This window comes from Alosa sapidissima, chromosome 22, assembly GCF_018492685.1.
Source record: "Alosa sapidissima isolate fAloSap1 chromosome 22, fAloSap1.pri, whole genome shotgun sequence".
NCBI classification, from domain to species: domain Eukaryota; kingdom Metazoa; phylum Chordata; class Actinopteri; order Clupeiformes; family Clupeidae; genus Alosa; species Alosa sapidissima.
The window spans coordinates 21,605,504-21,625,705 of record NC_055978.1 but is presented as its reverse complement, the minus strand read 5'-3'; the positions used below and the strand labels follow the sequence as shown (position 1 = coordinate 21,625,705).

The 20,202-nt window shown below is 43.4% G+C and overlaps 1 long non-coding RNA gene across 3 annotated transcripts in view; it reads right to left on the bottom strand.

The window, feature by feature from the left end:
• The window catches only part of LOC121697588, a 21,350-nt gene extending 4,865 nt beyond the window's left edge, over positions 1–16,485 (bottom strand). Inside the window, exons 1-2 of one of the 3 annotated variants that reach the window (XR_006026491.1) lie at positions 16,294–16,485; positions 4,842–4,923 (exon numbers count right to left, since the gene is read on the bottom strand). This is a non-coding gene — a long non-coding RNA (uncharacterized LOC121697588). Of the gene's footprint in view, positions 1–4,841; positions 4,924–14,286; positions 14,527–16,293 lie in introns of those variants that run through there. The other 2 variants (XR_006026490.1, XR_006026492.1) reach the window with 2 other exon arrangements.
• Between the last annotated feature and the right edge of the window lie 3,717 nt (positions 16,486–20,202).

Genomic DNA, 20,202 nt, shown 5'->3' with positions numbered 1-20,202 from the left:
AAGTTGATGGGATCCCCTGTAGCAAAGGAACCATCAACCAGCCATGCAGACAATTGACTGATTTTTAATTAACTGTGTGATCAGATTACTTGCCTTGATCTGATCTGATTATTTAAGTTGGATTTCCATTGTGTTTTTAAGCACCATTGTTCTGTCTGATTTCTTTTGAAATCCTCATTAAATATGAACAATTGTGTTGGACACCTACTGTAATAAGTCCATTTAGATTAACGAAACGGTGCGACGGAATTTAATCAAGCTTTCAATTACCACCACTGCACACTTTTTCCGTGTGTCAAAGAGACGGCATTTCCTCAGATCCCAATGTCAATGATGTTGTCAAGGTGATAGAGTGACGACAGGACAACATACTATAGCAGCTCACATGACGTTGTCAACCTGTCCACTCCTCTCTCACTAACAGCTGTTCTAGGAGCGCAACTGAAGAGATCCATTGATGGAGCGTACGATGCCACAATTAACTTCCACTATAATCAATGGAACTGGCTAAACCAGACGTGAGAGCACTGCGCACATTCGAAAAACAATTACTACGGTCTTCTAACAGCAGTGTTACGCCAGGTGCACAACTGAAGCGCTTTGCTCGCCAAGCTTATGCTGCAACAATGAGCTTCTACTGTTATCAGTATTATTGTAGTAGTACTACTATTATCTGGCTACACCAGATGTGAGAGCACTGTGCACATTCAAAAAAAAGCCCAATCTTCTAAAACTATTTATACGCTCCGCCCAGCTGTTAAACTATTTTTACGCTCCACAAATGCAACGCTTTAGTCGGCGGCCAATGTAGCCCGGCTGTAAACGCCTTGCTAAAGTGAAGACTTTTATAATCACCGGTGTGGACAAGTAAAACTGAGACTTTGAGAAACGATACAGCAAGAGCAAGAATGGCAACCATGACAATAGGAGATACTGTCACAATATCAGCTGTAGTTTGCGTTATACTCTGTAGGGAGATATTTTTTAAACAAATGTGGACAGAATTTGAAAAATAAACGCAAATAGAAAAATATACATTTAAAAAATATCTGGATACGTGTATACAGGGCCTAAAACACTCCCTTTATCCGATCCTTATTCCCATTCATTCTGATCTGTTCAGAAATCAGTTTCAAATTTAGTTAACCAAATCCTGTTACAATTGAGGATCAATAAAGTATCTATCTATCTATCTATCTATCTATCAATGCGACTTAATGAAGTCGATACAGTCACAGTTGACGCGCGCCATGGCTGTGCCCCTCATTGACATTCAGTGTCTGCTCTTTTAATCAGTTAGGCAACCCACTCTTCCGCCATCTGGCATCAGCGTTCTTGAAGTCTCAGATCGTTGCATCAGTTGCACAGGGCGCTGGGTTAAAACAGCTTTTCAACATGCAAATGAGTATTTAACAGTATTTCCAATGTTCTCTGTCACCCTCTCCTGTTTTTCTTTCTTTCTTTCTTTCTTTACTTCTTTCTTTCTTTCCTTCTTTCTTTCTTTCTTTCTTTCTTTCTCTGTCACCATCTCCTCCTCCTCACACACACACTCTCTCACTCTATCTATCTCAATCGTTCGCTTCATGTTGGGTTATTTGATTTTATGAGAGGGGAATCCCAGAGTTATCTGATGTGTGGTTTGCTTCAGGCTGGCATTTTCTTCTGTGACTGAACGAATCCCATCTAATCCTGTACTCACAGCCACCCTTCATTAAAGCACCCCCCCCACACACACACACACACCCCTTCCCAACAGTAACCAAGCTGTGGCATCAATGACAGCTGTACTAATTGGGCTGATACGGTTGCCGTTTCATTTTTTTTTAGCATGGATGAATTCAGAAGGGAAAGAAAATATGTCCTCTCAAATGACGTTTGAAAAATGGCACGATGCATGATATTTCTGTCTCATTTTGGGAGGGATAAAGCTCCTGCCAGTTTGGTGACAAGCAGTGGAATATAGTCTTTAGCTGCCACTGAAGCACCCTGGCCATGTTTGTTCTGCTTGGAAGTCTATAGGCTGGATCCACACATACAGGTCAGGGTTAGTGCAGCAAGAGACACATAGCACTAGTGGTCTTGGACTTTTGGCATCCAGAAACAAAGTATTGTTAGATTAAAGGTATACTATGCAGAGCTCCCCCTAGAGTTGCAATATATTCATATTTTACCCTGCCGTTGTAAATAGCTTACTTCTCGTGGCTTGTTCACCCTGTACACAATGAAAATGCTTTTGTTGTGGAGGAGAAGGATTAACAACAGACAAAAAAATCTAAAAAGGACTAAATCTACCGACAAGGTAATGTGTCACGATTCTCGCATGATAGTCGACTATTCTTGAAGTTGCCTGGCTGGTTCTCTCAATAGCGACTCGCTATGGTTATGCTGTATGGCTATGCTAGGTGAACGATTCCCGTATAACAAGTTAGTTTACCATCAAATTGGCTTCGTAAAGGTTATATTAAGGTGAACATTTTGCATAGTGTACCTTTAACATAGACTATGGAGAGATAAGGTTGTATTTAACGTGATGAACCCTCTTGAAGCCCTTCAATTTCCCCCTTCTATGTCTCATAGTCGCTGTACAGTACAAATGGCAAAAAGCACCAATTGCAGCCTTATTTGCTTGTTTTCCTCCCTTTCAAATATGCGTACAGTCAAGCCCAACATTATTCATTTGATGCCACATTTTGATTAATAGTAATTTGACCAAAAGTTTTCTTCTTGATGGAAATTACATTAGTGTGTTACAAAATACAGAAAATAATTCGGCAAACACATTTTTATATAATTTCCTACTATAAGAAAACTTCTGGTCAAATTCAGAGAAAGTACTAATCAAAAATGGAGCGTGGGTATGAATAGAGTTGGGCTTAACTTTACAGAAAGTAGGCACCCTTGATCTCATGGATGGTGTTAGACTTATAATAATAATATATATTCTCCTCTTCATCATAAATCTGCATGTGAGTTTGCACTCTTCTCAGCATCGATGAGAAGAGTGCAAACACACACACACACACTTGCAGTATTTCAATTCTGAGTAACATGTAAGCAAATGTCAAAATTAGCTTTACAAGCAAGAGTTTTTGTTTTGATCACAATCATCCTGTCAAAATGACAATTTTTCATGCTTTCATGTCGTCGCCGCAGCTGTAACTTTGTCTCTCCCCACCGTGGTCCTGTGTGCATACCAAACACCTGAATATCCGCAAATGCCTTGGCTGTCACTGGTTTTGTTTATAATCTATTCACATGGACATGCAAAAAGACACGCATTGTTAATTTTGTTACTTATAACTTCAGAGGAGACTGGAGTTGGTGCACAAGCTCTGGCAACCCTTCTCAGCCACTTCTATGTCATGAGTTCATCTGATCAGCTTAACTTCATGTGGCAAATCAGCCATTTATGAACCTCTCCTCATGAGAATTAATTATCCCAGTATCTCTCTGAAGGGTGCCCATATGTCACAGTGATAAACACAGCACAGTATCTACTCTGAGGCACACTGCACACTGCAGTTTTGTATGCCAAACATGGTTATCTCTGGAGCACACGTGTGCTCTTCAGAATGTTACAGGAATGCCATGGAGATTGTGTTGTTTTTTTCTAAACATATTCTTCCACCCACTGCGTGTCAGATAAGCAAAGTTATCTAATATTATCACCCCTAAATGTAAGATTTATGGAAGAGTTATGGTTCTGTAATATATTATGTGCATGTAGATATGGTGTTCCTGCACCGCTAGATGCACTGGTGGTGTTGGGTGCGAACAACACCAAGGTCACGGATTGGATCCCCAGGAAGCAAACATGCTGATAAGACGCATTCCTTCCCTGCACTGGAAGTCGCTTTGGATGAAAAGCGTCTGCTAAGTGATTAATGTTAAACGCAGATCAATTTTTCAGTCCCATCAATGATGGATGACAAAGATTAACTGAGTGTTTTTTTTTTTTGTCTTCAGATGGTGCAGTCAGGAGCTTTAACGGCTCATGATATCAACATGAGAAGTAATGTTTTATCACATGAACTCTCTGCATCTGCTTTGCATGGTTTTACATCTTTGTATGCGTGGAAATTGTAGAGGGTTCCTGGAAACGTTTTTTAATTTCTCCCTTAAATGGGTCGTGACAGATAATGTAAGTGATGATGAGGGTTTTGCATGCTTCTATAGAGGGAATGCATGTATGGATATGGACACATGATCGCAGTCATAAAAATCAATAGATATCAATGCATTTAAATGACTGGGGATATCAATTTAGGTGGGCATGCAGTCATTGCACAACAGATAGAATTTCTCATTAATCTGTCTTTGATAGTGATGAATATATATCCAGGTCATAACATTGGCCTCAATCTATAACTCTAAATGTTCTTACAGTAATTGATCTTTTTAATCATTGGTCCTCCTCATTATAGAATATTGAGATGTTTAGAGGGAGCTGTGTGCTCTTTCGCAGTCTCACTGGTCTTGTAACAGAAGGCCATCTCTGTTTGAGAATCCAATGACTTTTCTCCTCTGACAAATGAGGAGTTAATGACAGTAACGGCAAATACTATTAGCTGCCAGATTAACTGTGGCAACCAATGTGCCGTGATCATCCGGACATGATTACCGGTTTGGTGAACTCTTAAATAATTAACTCTTATGTCACAACAATTTGTCAAATTAACGTTTCAAATGAGCATTGATATGTCAACAGTCTGATGATACCACCTCAGCTCATTCACATCAAATATTTAGTGTGCAAACAATTACGTGGTTCGGGAGGAGTGTGATGAAATTTTCCACACCTCTAGCATCAAATTCTGTCACGTTGCTTATTCCAAGCCTACCTGTTTATGCCACAGCATTTGTTTGGGTGCTCCCTAGCAACCCACATCCTCCCCCCAGCTCTCCCGTTGACCTTGGTAAGGACTAGAAGGGTACAGAGTACAGAGAGAGTACAGAGTTATAGTATCATTAGGACATAGGACATCTAATAGGCTATAGAACATTAAATGTAAAGTCTGTGAGTCTCATCTAATGCATTTTTCTTGGTCAAAATGAGTGAATTGCTCCTTATGGCCGTAAAAGTGTCTGTGCTGTGTGTGCACTCAAAAAACTCCAGTATCCACACATACAATCCAGTCTGTAAATGGGCAATCATGAGTTGTATTGTGTTGGCCGTTGAGCTCCCATTTAACATTTCACCAGAATCACAAATAGCTCCTTTTAAGGGGAAGAATGATTCAAGAGTGATTAAGCGAAGAGCATGAATATCATGGTGAAGAATTTAGGGTTTTGGGTTTTTTCAAAAGTATGTAGAACACAAAAGGTACAGGAGCTCAGCAGGACACACACATACACACACACACACACACACTTTCTTTCTTTTGCGAAGGACGACTGAATTTGTGGGGCATGCCATATAATATTCTGAAATGAAAAGGAGACATCTCCTCCATCAGATTTCAAAGCCAGTCAAAGCTTGCGGCAAAAGGGCCCCCATCCACTCTGTGGTATTGCATCTCATCAGCAGGCAATGGAAGTGCCAATGTGTCTTGCTCTGTTTTTTCCATCTTAGCCCTAATCATTCTGCTAATCACTGTGATCTCCTGATGATTGGCACGCCTCCTTTTCTCGATGTGTTCTTTTTGAGGCAGCCACCACCTGTGCCCCGATTCTAGCGCTGTTTGTCTTCTCTCCAGTTTCATGTGATTGGTTTCGCTGCGGCTCCATTTGTTCAACTGTTCGGCTAATTATAGCGTGGTCACATCACTATTTAGCTGTTATACAACACACACGTACACACACACAGAGAGAAAGAGAGAGAGAGACACGCACACACACAGACAGACATGCACACACACACACACACAGACACACACACACACACACACACAGAGACATGCACATATACATGCTTGCATACACACGTATGCACACGCACACACAAACACACACACACACACACAAACAGACAGACAGACAAACACACACACACACACACACACACACACACACACACACACACACACACACACATAAATACTTGGCACTTGCTTGTACTGCAATAAGCCTCTGTTGTGAGTTTGGCCTGGGTAAGGTATCAGCAAGATTCCTGAAATCTTGGGGTAATTAAAGATGCTATTCTCAACACAATGGGGAGGCAAACCTGCATGAAATTCCCAGAGGTGCTTAGAAATGTGACGTGTCATCAAGTAAATAAAGAGCTCATGGGGGAAAAATAGGGTTTGTGTGCAGTAGTTTGAACCAGAGGCCATTTACTGACCAGTCCTTCTCTTTTTTTCCTCTCAATTGCCATCCATCTGAAGTGAAAGGGTTCTATTTCATGAAAATGGAAATGTGATTAGTCAGTTGATTGGTATCAGACTTGGTGCCAACCCTAAGGACATTTTTTGAAGAGCTCCTTGGATTGTGGTGGTGACGGATTTGAATCATCCATCATTGCAAACAAACAAACCTTAGCATAACAGTGCATTGCCCACCAACATCGCCATCAGTTGGATAAATAATGGTAGAAACAGGGCATCAAAAGCAGGGCATCGCCATCAGTTGGATAAATAATGGTAGAAACAGGGCATCAAAAGCAGGGCTCTCCACCACACAGACCTCCAAGAGTATAGCTGGTGTACTGTGCCGCACAGCATGGGGTCTCCCAAGATGGCTCCATATTTCATCGAGCTTCCTCCTGGTGTGCAGGGGGAAAGTCCCTTTCTAATGGCCTCTATCTCACACACACACACACACACTCACACAGAGAGAGAGAGAGAGAGACACACTAACTCACTTCCTCTCATAGACACATAATCACTCATAATCACATTCTGTCTTACACACACACACACATATTCTCTCTCTCTTTCTCTCTCTCTCTCTCTCTCTCTCTCTCTCTCTCTCTCTCTCTCTCTCTCTAACATGCACACACACACACACACACACACACACCTTTGATAAATCACTTTCCCCTCTCTGTCACTACCGACCTTCGTCATCCCCTTTATTCCAGCTGACAGTGAAAGACATACTACGCTCTGAAGAGGTGCAGCACGGGCGCAGAGTGAGGGAGAGTTAGAGCGAGAAATTGTGTGTGTTTGAGCGCTGACATGTTTCACACACACACCGGTCAGCCGCCGAGCTTCCATCTCTCAATCATCCCCGCCCCCCACCCCCGTTTCTCGACATCCATTAGGAGAATGGATCCAGTCCGATGGATTAACTCTCCCTCCGCTGATGCAGGTCATTCTCAAGTGCCAACCGACCTACCTGGACCAAGAGGTCAAAAGTCAGATCAATACAGAGCAGCTCTCCCTCATGTGGACAAATAGCCGATGCATTCTCCGTTAACAAGGGAGGGTAAACTCTGGCATCCTGTGCAAGGATTCCACCAATAAACTAATGTTTTTTCCATGTTTTCGCTTCAGTGGAAAAGCAAAGGAGCGATATTTGATTCTTAGAGACCGGTTGAGTCAGATGACCTCAACCCACGATAGGTTCACATGTTAGCAGTAGCATGTATCGGGCACAGCTATGTGGGTGACCACTGCATTCCGTGGTTTCTGCTAAACATGGGATTTAATACGCTGTTAGCCAGTGAGTCATGCCTCTGACTCTTAGCCTCTGGCAGAGTGCGTCTTTCTTGGGAAGAAATTCATGGCGAAGTGGCAGGTTTAGCCTTCGCTTGTGCAGATCGGTTTGGGGGGCGAGAGGGGTTGAGGAGTGGGGGCACGGGGCAGATGTGGCACAGCTGGTCTCTGCCCGAGCGTGACAGGGGAGCGCCACCAGCGGAGGACTCGCCCATTCATCATCAGTGCCACATCTTACAACCGCCACGACACACCAGCCGGCAAAGCCCGCTGACAGACACGAAGCATGGAGACATTGAATTCTGACTTCTGTACTGTATCCCAGTCCAAAGGAAAGAGTAATCACGTTTGTGTGAAGTGACATTGGTTTTGTGAGTGGCGCTATATGAATGTAACTTATTATTATTTATTAATAGTATTTATTTTTATTATCATTATTATTATTATTATTATTATTATTAATTAATTAATTAATTAATTAATTAATTAAATCTGAGGAAGCTAGAGAGCATGCTATTTGTATGATTGACCCCTGAATGTGTTTGTAAATCGCAACTTTGAACCCTGCCGAGACGACCACCGCAACTGGCCCATGCGGATGCGGTGGGTAGACCAATGAGATGGGCCCATGGGCCATGGAGAACAGAGAATAACCGCCTCTCCACTGACAGCGGCGGCACAACGGCAGGCAGGCAGGCAGGCCGGCATCCCTCTGGAGGCTGAACTAGTAGTGATAAATTAGCACAGTAAAGCAGCGGATTAAAGACTCAGTGTTTCCCCTCCCAGCTCGGCTGGAGTGCTATGCCTTTGAAGTCCGCCGCCACACGCCGGAGCGACCCGCGAATAGGCTTAGCAGCGAATAAATGAGCCAAGCGTGAGCCTCATGCCTCGAAAATACTGCCCAGTCTTTTTTTTTCTGTTTGTTGGTTTTATTCCTCTCACTCTTCTCTCTCTCTTTCTCTCACTCTACTCTCTTTTTCTCTGTCCCTCTCTCTCTCTCTCTCTCTCTCTCTCCATAGCATCATAGAAGACAGCCCTTTTTTGTGTTCTTCAGGCAATCCCTCTGAAAAGAATTGGTGGTATTTTTCTTTGCACATGTGGGCCTCCTCTCTCTTTCTCTCTTTCTCTCTTTCTTTTGCTCAGCTCACTCACTGTCTGAGTGGATTTCGGTGCTTAGCGGCTGGACAGCTATATCAACACGGGCACCTTTCCAAGTACTAAAACCCACATCAGAAAAGGGCAGCCTGAGAGAAATGGTCCTATGTACGTGTTTATATTTAGCCAATATAGGATGCCTGCTGGGTGGGAGTCACAGGAGAGGGTATGGCTGTGATCACAAGTAATAAATTGCTATTTTGCTTGCCTGCGAAATGTAGCTTGCATTAACTCTTTTTCTTCCCTGGGTGAACATAATGCCATATCAGGGGAAAAAAATGTCAAGCGCTGTTCACAAGCTTCGCTGAGGCTTTGAATAAGAGAAAAATTACAAATGTGCCGGCTGGCTGGCTTGAATGAAATGGAAGATGTTACATGTTTTTTTTTTTTATTTCTTTTTTTTTAAATGAAGTGCTAGGCAGGTGGATTTCCATTCATACCGCCTAGGAACCGAAGCCCCCATACCCTTTTTTATTTTGGCAGGAAACGAGAACAGATTTCATTCCTGCACCGTGAATCACAGACAATTGGTTTGGAAAACAGAAGCGTTCAGAGAACAGTGGGAGGTTAAATGAGCAGGTCTCTCCATATCACTCAATGAAATGGTCAGGCAGTGGCGCAGGAGGTCTGACGGTAGACAAAAAATGGACACTACCTATCCGAGTGAGTGCTTCCTTTATGTGAGCAGAGGTGTAGAGAGAGAGAGAGGTAGGAGAGAGAAAAATGGAACATGGAGGGTAGACTGATAGAGGTCATGGTGTTGGTGGAGAAATGGGGTGGTGTGTTTGTAGTGGGTGAAAGGGGGGGGGGGGGAGTTAATGGATTTTGTCCCCAAAGGCCAATCTGTCCCTTTCACCTCAGATTAGAGTTTCTCAGACAGGCACCCAGGAAACTTTCCGCTGAGTTGCCGAGGAACGTGTGTTTTTTTTTTTTACTGACGCCAGCGGAGGCCAATGGAAATTTGGCACGTCCAGCTCCCATGTGCCGGTGCCACGACGCGGCACCCCGCTGTGCCACAAATGCCCGTGATGACACGATGCAAACGATACCAACAATTACCGCCCCCCTGCGTCATGGGTCTCTGACATAATTCCACAAATGCTTCGACCCTCCACTGATTTTGCCCTTTGTAACCTTAGGGGAAAGCAACAAAAGCAAGCCTGGGCACTGATACAAATTTGATTAATTGATGTGAATTCCCCAGTCTCCAATGTGCTATGTACAGCAACACATTTATAGTTCTCCAGAGCAAGACGAGCTCTATTTGCATGGCACACTGAGAAGATTGAACTGTAGAGAGAGAGGTCATGTCCAGGCCTTCTGGCTCCCCACCAGTTACACTTAGGGACATTCAATCTTGACTATCTGCCAATAGTCCAAATATCTGCAAATAGTCAAATGTCTGCACTACCCCCGCCCCCTTTTTGGCTTTAATTTTTTCCATCTGTCAACGCAATAGGAATGTTGTGTTTTTTGAGCTCACATAAAACACAAAATGCATGTGTCTGTCCATCCTTTTAATGATGTTTAGTTAGGCAGGGATCACACTGGAAATGACGAAGCGGCATGCGGTAAGCGCAACGCAACGCTCAGACCATAATAAGTTCTATCTCGTTCCTAAGTAACACAAGCGGTTTGTGTAAACTGACAATTGAATATTCTCGCGCGTTGCACTTTGAAAGTAGAAGAGAGAGAGGAGAGAGAAGTTCTGCTGCCGAACCATAGAAAACAATAGGAAACCTGCCACTTGCCGCTGACCAGTGTGATCCCTGCCTTCAGATGGCCCCTACATTACTATGGGCAATCATATACGTGTGTGTGTGTGTGTGTGTGTGTATGTGTGTGTCTGTATGTTTGTAGAATGCGGCCATCTAATGAGACCAAGCTATTAATCACCTGCCTTTCTTTTCCGCGAGACGGGTGATAACTCTCCTGGTAGCAATGAGCCTTTTGCACTTTGCTAAAACCAGGTTTTGATCATTGTAACTGTTGATTCAGTGGAGGCCATTTGTCTGGACTGGCCAGCAGAGGCTAATCCTCCCTCTTTCTCTCATCCAACCATCAGTCATGCAACACTCTGGCATCTGGATCTCTTTGAAAGCATCCAAGACAAAATCTCATTAATGACATCTATCACTCTGGATTGATTGATGATGCCTTGCTAGTCAGCGGTATCTGGCTCTGACAGTGTGCCAGCATTATCTGTCACTCTGCCGTCGTTCTCATTGTAATAGCCTCCAGGAACAACAAATCGCTCACTCCATAACAGCTTTGTGCTGCCAGGCGACTCACACTAGCATATGTGTGTGCTCAAGGCTGCTGTGAGGAGATCCAAACTTAAAGGCTCAGTCTGTGATTCTGGCGACAGGTTGTTGATATTGGTGCTAAACTGCCAATTAAATGAATGTTACTCCCTTCCCTTTCTTGCTCATGAAGCTTGCCTGGAATATTTTATGGCCCAGTCAGAGACACTGAATAGAGATTGAGAGAACCATCAGGCACAATTAGCTAAATATGACTAAGAGTGTATTGAATTAGAATTGTGAACTACACCTTTACATTTCACAGAGGCATGGGCGGATTATAAACTTTTGGGCCCCTGGGCCCAGATGTATTAAGGGCCCCCCACTTATTGTCGTATATGTGGGAGGGGGGGAGGGGGGTTTGGGGGTCCTCCCCCAGAATTTTTTTTAATTTGTTTGATGTGATTTCCTGTATTCTGGTGCATTTTGGGGATACTAAATTCAATCAGATTCATAGCCTACATCCTGATTTGTTGATATTGAGGCAATGATTCCATGCAAAGGCTTAGGCTTCAGGGCCCCCTGACCCCTTGGGCCCCTGGGCCTGGGCCCGGTAGGCCCGTGCAATAATCCATCCCTGCACAGAGGTGTCCTCTGGTTGGGTATTTGTTATAGCAGCTGCAATAGAACCCCAAGAGAGGAAAATGGTCATTCCCCACCAAACTACCAAATCATGAAAACATTATTTTCGATGCATTCTGTTATGGCCGTTAATGTCCTCATTGGGCGAACTGGACCAATTTCTTTCTGCTGTGCCTAGTCATGCTTGGCCATGCACATGAATATTCCAGTGGGGAAAAAACACATGAATAGATTAAATGAGAGATAATTCTGTACTTTCTCGCCCAAAAAAAAGCTCACCTCTGTGCCCGGTCAAGGCTCTATCAGTTATTTCCTGAAAGGCAATTTTCACACGTAATGACCTAGTTGGATTCATGCTCAGCGCTGGAACTTGTTTTGTTTATCAGCGAGATAAAATGGGAGATTGGGAGAGAGGGAGTATGACGCGCACATACTTTGTCTCTGCCAGCAAAGGATTCCATGTGTGTGTGTGTGTGTGTGTGTGTGTGTGTGTGTGTGGGTGAGAGAGAGAGAGAGAGAAAGAGAGAGAGATGAAGCACAGTGGAACCTACTGGGAGGGAAGGTCATTTCCATATCCTTGGCCACCTACTTTGAGTAGGGCAATCATAAAGGCACAAATATTCCATCAAACCAAGGCCAAATTTGTTTGCAGTTTAGCCTCAAACATTCACGCATGCACTCAACATCTAATTATATTCCGCCTCCACAATATAATCAATACACACTGCATCCCTGCAAAAAAAGAATTCCCTTACATACGTCATAGTGTTACATACATTGCAGACTGCATGCCAAACAGACATAAGCAACGCGACCTGCACACCTCATTGTGCGCTCCTACTGTATATGGAAATGTGCAATGTGTGTATGACCCACTTTTGGCTAAAGAGCCGTGCTGAAAGTATGTTGCGAGCTCAGCGGTGAACTTGCCCGGACAAGCCTGCCGCATGGCTCTGATCCCATAAAGCGGAACATGTTCGCTTAAGAAAATAAACCCCAGTCAGCGTGGCCAAGTGCCGGGCAAGACACTTCAGTGAGGCAGGAGAGCCACGATATAGAGAGAGAAAGAGAGAGAGAGGAATGGAGAGAGAGTGATAGAGGGATAAAGAGAGGAGGGTTGGAGGGACAGAGAGTGGAAGGGAGAGGAAGAAAAAAAGAGGTTTTGATGTTTAACTGTCATTCATTAGGCCAGTTTGTCAAACATTTGCATCATATGACGATTTGAACACAAATGGAAACAGAGACATGCAGGGACAGACATTGAGAGAGATGGCTAGATAATGAAGGGGTCGGAGAGGAAGTGAGCGACAAAGGTTTTGACATTTAAAACTCATTCATTAAACCAGGTTGTCACATTTTTACATTAATTGGCCATTAAAGTGTAATTCCAGCAAAAATTGACACAAGGCCAAGGGTGTTTTTCTGCATTAAAACACATCAAATAGGCCGTGGAGACAGTATTTTTCGTTGATCAACCACTAGAGAGTTTGCTCCGGTATACGCTATAGCCCCAAATCGCAAATAGTGGATTAGCTAAGGGCCATGAGTGAAACACTTCTCAAATAGCATTTTTTTTAACCAGTAATATTGTTCAAAACAGCATCAAACCTCGTCAGTAGCTTGCTCAGGGTTCGTTAACTACGTTGTTGGTGCTTCATTTTGTGTGTAGGGACCTTGAGCAAGCTACTGACGAGGTTTGATGCTGTTTTGAACAATATTACTGGTTAAAAAAATGCTATTTGAGAAGCGTTTCACTCATGGCCCTTAGCTAATCCACTGTTTGCGATTTGGGGCTTTAGAGCGTATACCGGAGCAAACTCTGTAGTAGTTGATCAACGGAAAATACTGTCTCCACGGCCTATTTGATGTGTTTTAATGCAGAAAAACACCCTTGGGTCAATTTTCGCTGGAATTACACTTTAAAACAAAACACAGACAAAGAGTTAGAGAGAGAGGGGGGGGGGGGTGTGAGAGAGAGAGAAAGTCTGCCAGAGAGATGGAGATAGGGAAATGAGGGGGTGGTTCCTACCAGACGGCGTGAGGCGGGGGGGGGGGGGGGGGGCGTTGCATTAGAGAGCAGCCTCAGAGGACAGGTGATTGACAGCCCCAGGCTCCCAGGCGCTAGTCTGAGTGGCAATCCCAGGAGCGCAGGCGGACAGGAGGAAAAATTGCCCATCAGTGCCAGACGACCAGCTTTAAATTGTGAAAAGGCTGGTTGTTTTGCTTACTCACTCGTTCACTCTCACGCTCATGTGGCTCCTCCATCAACACCCCCTCCTCTCTGATCTATCTGTGTTTTTTCAATCTTATTAGAAATTTGTTTAAAGAATCTTTCCTTACAATTTCATTAACCAAGTACATAGCGGTCTCGTAAGTTTTCCAGAACCACACAAGAAAAACACATAGTTGCCTTTTGATGTCAAAGGGGTCACATAAACATAGCCCCACTGTAAGACCTATGGTTATGGTTATAGTATTTTGCAAACATTTTGCAGACTTTTGTAAAGTTGAAAAAGCCTACATCAAGCATAATTGTAATAGGAGCAATAATATAACTGTAAGACCTAACTGTAAGAAAACTGTAAGGCCTAACTGTATATCTCCCCCTGCAGGTGACTTTACATGAGACTTGACCTTGACCTGAAACCCACCACTGCTGCAATGGACGTACAGTAGGCACATGTGCCAGCCCCTCCAGCCCTTCTTTCCACCTACGGAAACTCCAGGGTGTGCTCCTCCACCCACTCTGGGAAAACAGCCGGGCGGGGTGGTGGCTGTGGGCATTGGGCAGGGGTGGGCAGAGGTGGTGATGGTGGGGTCAGTGTTTGTGGAGCGGAGCGGAGGAGTTTGTGACCAGGGTGGAAGGTGCAGGGAGGGAGAAGAGGTAAGAAGGGAAAGGCTGACCAAGGTTGTATAAGCAGTGTTGTTGTGTCCTTCAAGCGAGGTCCTTCATACTGCTTGACCTCATGTCTAGATGTACTGTATGTATATGGAATGAGAGAGAGAGAGAAGAGAGAGAGAGAGAGAGAGAGAGAGAGAGAGAGAGAGAGAGAGAGACAGAATCTTGACATAGTAATAGTGTTTCAGTGTTCCGGATGGAATAGCTTTTAATGAAAATAAAATGCCCTGTTCATGCCGTGCATAGATTTCCTTAGTTAATTATTGATTACTGACCACTTTGCATATGTGTTCAGTGAGATCACGATAGGGCGTCGTCAGCAAAATTGCATAATTAACTTCAATTGAAGTCGAAATTAGATTTGAAATTAATATGCATCTCATTGCCTGCAGCAGCAGCAAGTTGAGTTCTTATTTTGGTGTTTCCACCGCGCGCTCTACAACTCAAAGACCAGCCAACGCTTTCACCCAGATTTAGCTATTTGCCTACCACAGAGCAGAGATCAATTTGCCTCTGGGGCACTTGAAACTTGAACGCAGACAGTTTCCCGGGGAGTCACTTCAAATACTTCACAGCATCGTCCAACAGCTCTCTGAAGGCGTCCACTGTCAATGCCGTGCAAAGTAAGGGAACAAATGAAGAGTTGGCTTCCAAAAAGCTGTACAGTATCCTCCATTTCAACGAATTTTCATAAATAATTTTTTTACATTTGGTTTTCCAGGTAATTTCATTGCCACGGTAATTGGGTTATCACAGTGCATGAAAATGCACTGTTCTGTTATCCGAAGTCTTCTTTTTCTTCTTATTATTATTCTTCTAACCAAAATTTCTGCGTCTACAGTAATTCAGCTTCAAATAAATGTCCTTATTACAATGATTCACTATTAAACAATTTAACTATTTAAACTACTCAACTATTTAACTGTTCAGCCATTTCAACTGTCAGTTGTCATCAACTATGACTCCCACCGTCTGTTTCCTCTGCCCACAACTGTTTCTAAATAAAAGTTTGTTTTGCATTTTATGTTAAAGGATAATTCCGGTATTTAGCATTTTGAGATCCTTTTCTGGTTTGTTTTGGATAAACTAGAGTGGTGGACACCGAAATTTTGACGATGGGTCCTGTCTCGACTTTTCTGACTCGTTTTGAATAGCCTTTGACTACTTCAGAGTGGCTGCCTATGGGCATGCACAAACATGTCCTTAAAACAACCCTTAACGTTCGTTTTCAAAACTGTGCAACTCACGAGTGGTTAGTGGTGTTTGTTGATGTTTCAAAACAAGTAGCGTAGTGAAATACAGTTTCTGTCGTGTTTTATTTGGCATTTTATAAAATCCCATTGATTTCTGTTGGAAGACTCATTGCACGTTGATATTACTGCGCCACCGGAAACGGGGGCTGTTTACATTTGGTTGTAGTCTTTCCACGAGACCTTCTTTTACTGTCTATGCTTCAGGCTCAAATATTTTATACGGAAGTTTATACATGGTTGTGAGGTATCTAGTTGTTATCTGATTTATCTTTACTCAGTCAAAACAGCAAAACTGCAATTGTATTGATATTACCTGAAATACACAATTAAATAATTAAACGATTTATTAATGTTTTTAAAAATGGAGATATAGCGTTTTGGAACCAAACTCTTCAAACATATTACAACACTCCTGAGAAACAGGTTGGTCATTCTACCAGCCTAAACATAAACAAACAAACAAGCAAACTCATAAATACATTTGAGCTTCTACTCAAAATAAGGACCTGAGGAGAAGGTTGAGAAGGAACCTGGACACAGTGTTCTGGTTGTTTACCTGGTGGTGGCCTGCTGGCGACGGGTACTGGGAGAGGGAGAGGGGGTCTGTGGAATGTGCGAATGGTGGTGGACCAGCCATGGTGGGATTTGTGGTGGAACAGAGTTTTTTTTTTCTCCTCCCAGTGTAATTCTGGCATGTGGCACAGAGACACAGAGCAGGGCTGGGAGAGTCAGATAAGCAGATGTGCTGTCATGCATGCAAACACACACACGCACACACACACACACACATGCGCACACACACACGCACACAGAAAGACATCTCCAGAGATCAACACAGAGCCTCACGCTCACACATCAGGAACTGTAGCATAGGTGTTTTCTGCTGCCTCGCTTCCTCTGATCTTTAGAAATGCAAATAGAGTAAAAAGGATCACTTTCACACTCAGGGCTGTATTTTGGACACCAGCGCATGGCGTAAAACTCGTTTTTCACCCGCGCAAAGTTTAATTCGGTATTTTGCACGTTTATTTTTTAAACATTGCGCCAAGGGGTGTGGCAATTAACAACCTAGGGAGGGGCTTGGCGCGTTGTCTAAAAATCGCTATCTTACACCACCTAAACCCGGTCAGAAGTCAATGGCGAGTTGTTCATATGCTATTTTAAGAGCGCATGTCAACAGTCATATTGGCAGGTGCACGCACCATCCTTCTATCATTCATGAATGCACACCAGCGCACGTCCATGCAAAGCATTACAAATGACTATTCCATACGGTCTAGCAAGCAGCCTCCTTCAAATGCGCCATTGAATGCCAAAATACCGGTGCATTTATTTGACATATCGCGCGTTGCGCCGTTAAAGGGAATGACAGATGTCATTCTCATTGGTTTAAAATGATGTTACGCCCCAAACACACCCATATGACTGATTAAAAAACCTAGGAACACCTTGTTGCGCCATGCACTCCACGTTTGATAACGAAACCCCTCCCAATGTGAACTGGACATCCTACTAAATTTGAATAGACTTTTGACGAGTGACGATGCACTTTAGAATGTCATGATAGGGCCCTCAGACACACACATGCATGTAGAGACACACAGAGGCACACACACACATGCCAGTATGCACACAGAGGTCATACATGAGTTTGTGCTTCATAGAATATGTGACTGGAATGTTATATTTATTTAATATCTATTCCACTCCAGAGTATCACACGTCACCCTCTCAAACAGAAATACACTCAAGGGCTCGCCAAGCACAGAATATGAATGACTCTTATTCAGAACAAGCAAACACAAACACACACACATGCACACACAGAGAGAGAGAGCGACAGTAAACAGGCATTCTTATGGAGCACATGCATACATATGTTCATACATATTCCTCCAAACACAAAAAATAAATACCTCACTCAAAATAAACTGCTAATTTATTCCTCTCATGGGCAGATGACACCACAAACTTGCATAATGAAGCCAAACACACACACACACACACACACACACACACACACACACACACACACACACACATACACACACAGAGAGAGAGAGAGAGAGAGAGAGAGAGAGAGAGTGATGGAGAGCAGTCATTAACAGTGTGAAATTGGCCTCGGTTAAGTCCAGATGCCCTAGCCAGCCAGTCTGGGTGCTTGTTTGTATTGATTTGGTCGTTTCACAGGATTAGTGCAGACACAGGGGGAAGGCCCCGAACTGACTGTGAGAGCAGTGATGGAGTGATAGAGAGAGAGAGAGAGAGAGAGAGAGAGAGAGAGAGAGAGGAAGAGAGAGAGAGGAAGAAGAGCACACTGCCAAATTCACGAGCATCACACTCCAACAGGTAATCACCACCCTGCCAGCCCTCAGTGACTCATCCCCACCTGCACGATCAACGATCAAACCGGAGTGTAGAGACGCAGTTTTCACCTCAAAACTCCAGAATATAACAACACCCCTCCCCCACACACATACACACACACACACACAAACACACACACACACACACACACATTCAACGTGCACCTTTCACACCACATACAGTAATCATCCCTGTGTGAGCTATTCACGAGGAATCCACAGTGTCCTAGGTACACAAACATGGCCCGTTTGCTTGGTACAACAACAAGGATAATGACAGCAGCTGTAATAGAACATCATTATCATCATTGTTGTCACCAACATTATCATATAGAGTAAATCTTTAGTACTGTGAAGAAGCAAAGATATAATGAAAAGTGTGAGGGTTTAAAGACCAAATGCATGGTTCGTTTTGATTTCTTTTCTTGAGGGATAAACCAGAGACTAGAATGGGTGACTCATTTTGGGCTTGACGGATATTCTGTGAAGAACAATAGCCAGGTGTAGAGGAGTAGGATGTTGTTGAAAGACCCTTGAACAATAGAACAGGACTATTTGCTGCTTCAAAGTTATTTGTTCTATAGCATCCATCAAATCCATCGTTGGCTCGTGTGACCCTAACAAACATCCCAATGCTTGAGTGGTAGCGGTAGAGAAGGTTGAAATACACTGTCAGTTATGTTTACATAACATTGTAATGTAAAGGAGAGGTTGGAGACGGCCCATATGGATTTTGTGAGCATTCAGGGTTAATTGTGCACATAAATACTGAGTTTAGAATAGCGCAGTCCTACTGTAACAGACACACAAACGTTAGACGGATTTTGGGAGTGCTGTGAACTAAATTGTATACTATTTAGGGGGACATTGCATCTGTGTTCAAGAACATGCACCCCTTGTTTGTTTTAACTGAAAAAGCTGTTTGTGTGGTGTGTCAAAAATAAGGCCACCGTACAGGTGTGAATGAATTGCATTCATTTGGTTCACATCTTGGAAATATGTTGTGCTGAAGGAACAAAGCCCGTGTTCATACACACCACCTTTCCAGCTCATTACTGTTCCTGTGTGTCAGCTGTTTGTGCTGGACATAAATGACACAGGAAGTGACCGCAGCTCTCACCTGCCACACCTGTTTTCCACTCATAAGGAAAGACAAGAGACCTAATGTCCAGCACTGTTATAAGGAGCCATTATCCAGAGCTGCTGTACTGTACTGTAATAGGATGTCAACATGGAGTCGACTGCCAGCCAGGTTTAGTGGTAAAATAAGAGTCGGGTAAACTATGAATTCTGTGATCACAGTAAGGTGGACTGCGCTATGCGGTATCAGATTTTTTAAAAAGGCATTCAGAAATGATAGCTTCAGCGAAAGTTCTACTAGGAAGACTCGTAGTGTAGCCTTTACTCCTCCCATGACTATCTCTTATGCCAGAGAGTCTTACCATGTTCATTGTCATTTAGTTTGCATATAATGAAGTTCATTAACATGCACACACGAGAGTGCCAATCACAATGAATTCCATAGCTGCACACACATACACACACGCATCAATCCAAAATGGATTGTATTTCTGCAATAAATATGCAGATTAGCGTAATGTTGTGACATGTCTATGGAACTAAATTTGAAAATCGACATTTGTTCATTATCCTCCCACACAACGGCTTCTGTTCTTTATTCACCTCGATTAATACAAGGGATGCCTTCAGCCACTCGCTCGTGAAAATATCAAACTTGCATTTTCATGGGCTTCATTTGCCACCGAAGCAGGAGGTTTAATGTGCAAAACACAAAGTGAAATGTTCTGCTTCAGTAGTGTGCGCAGAACCCAGGGGGTGTGGTGGGTGGTGGTGGTGGTGGTGGTTGGGGGGAGGATCGTAACTGCTACACACAAGGCTGAATGGCTAATGAGTCATTGCTAATTTCTGTGCGTTTTCTCCTTGCCTTGCTGCGGATGCTGTGGAGGTAAGAAAGGTCACTTGCACGCACAAGACATTTTATCTTGCTTTGCCAAGTGCGCATTTGCTACTTCATTCTTCACTTGATTC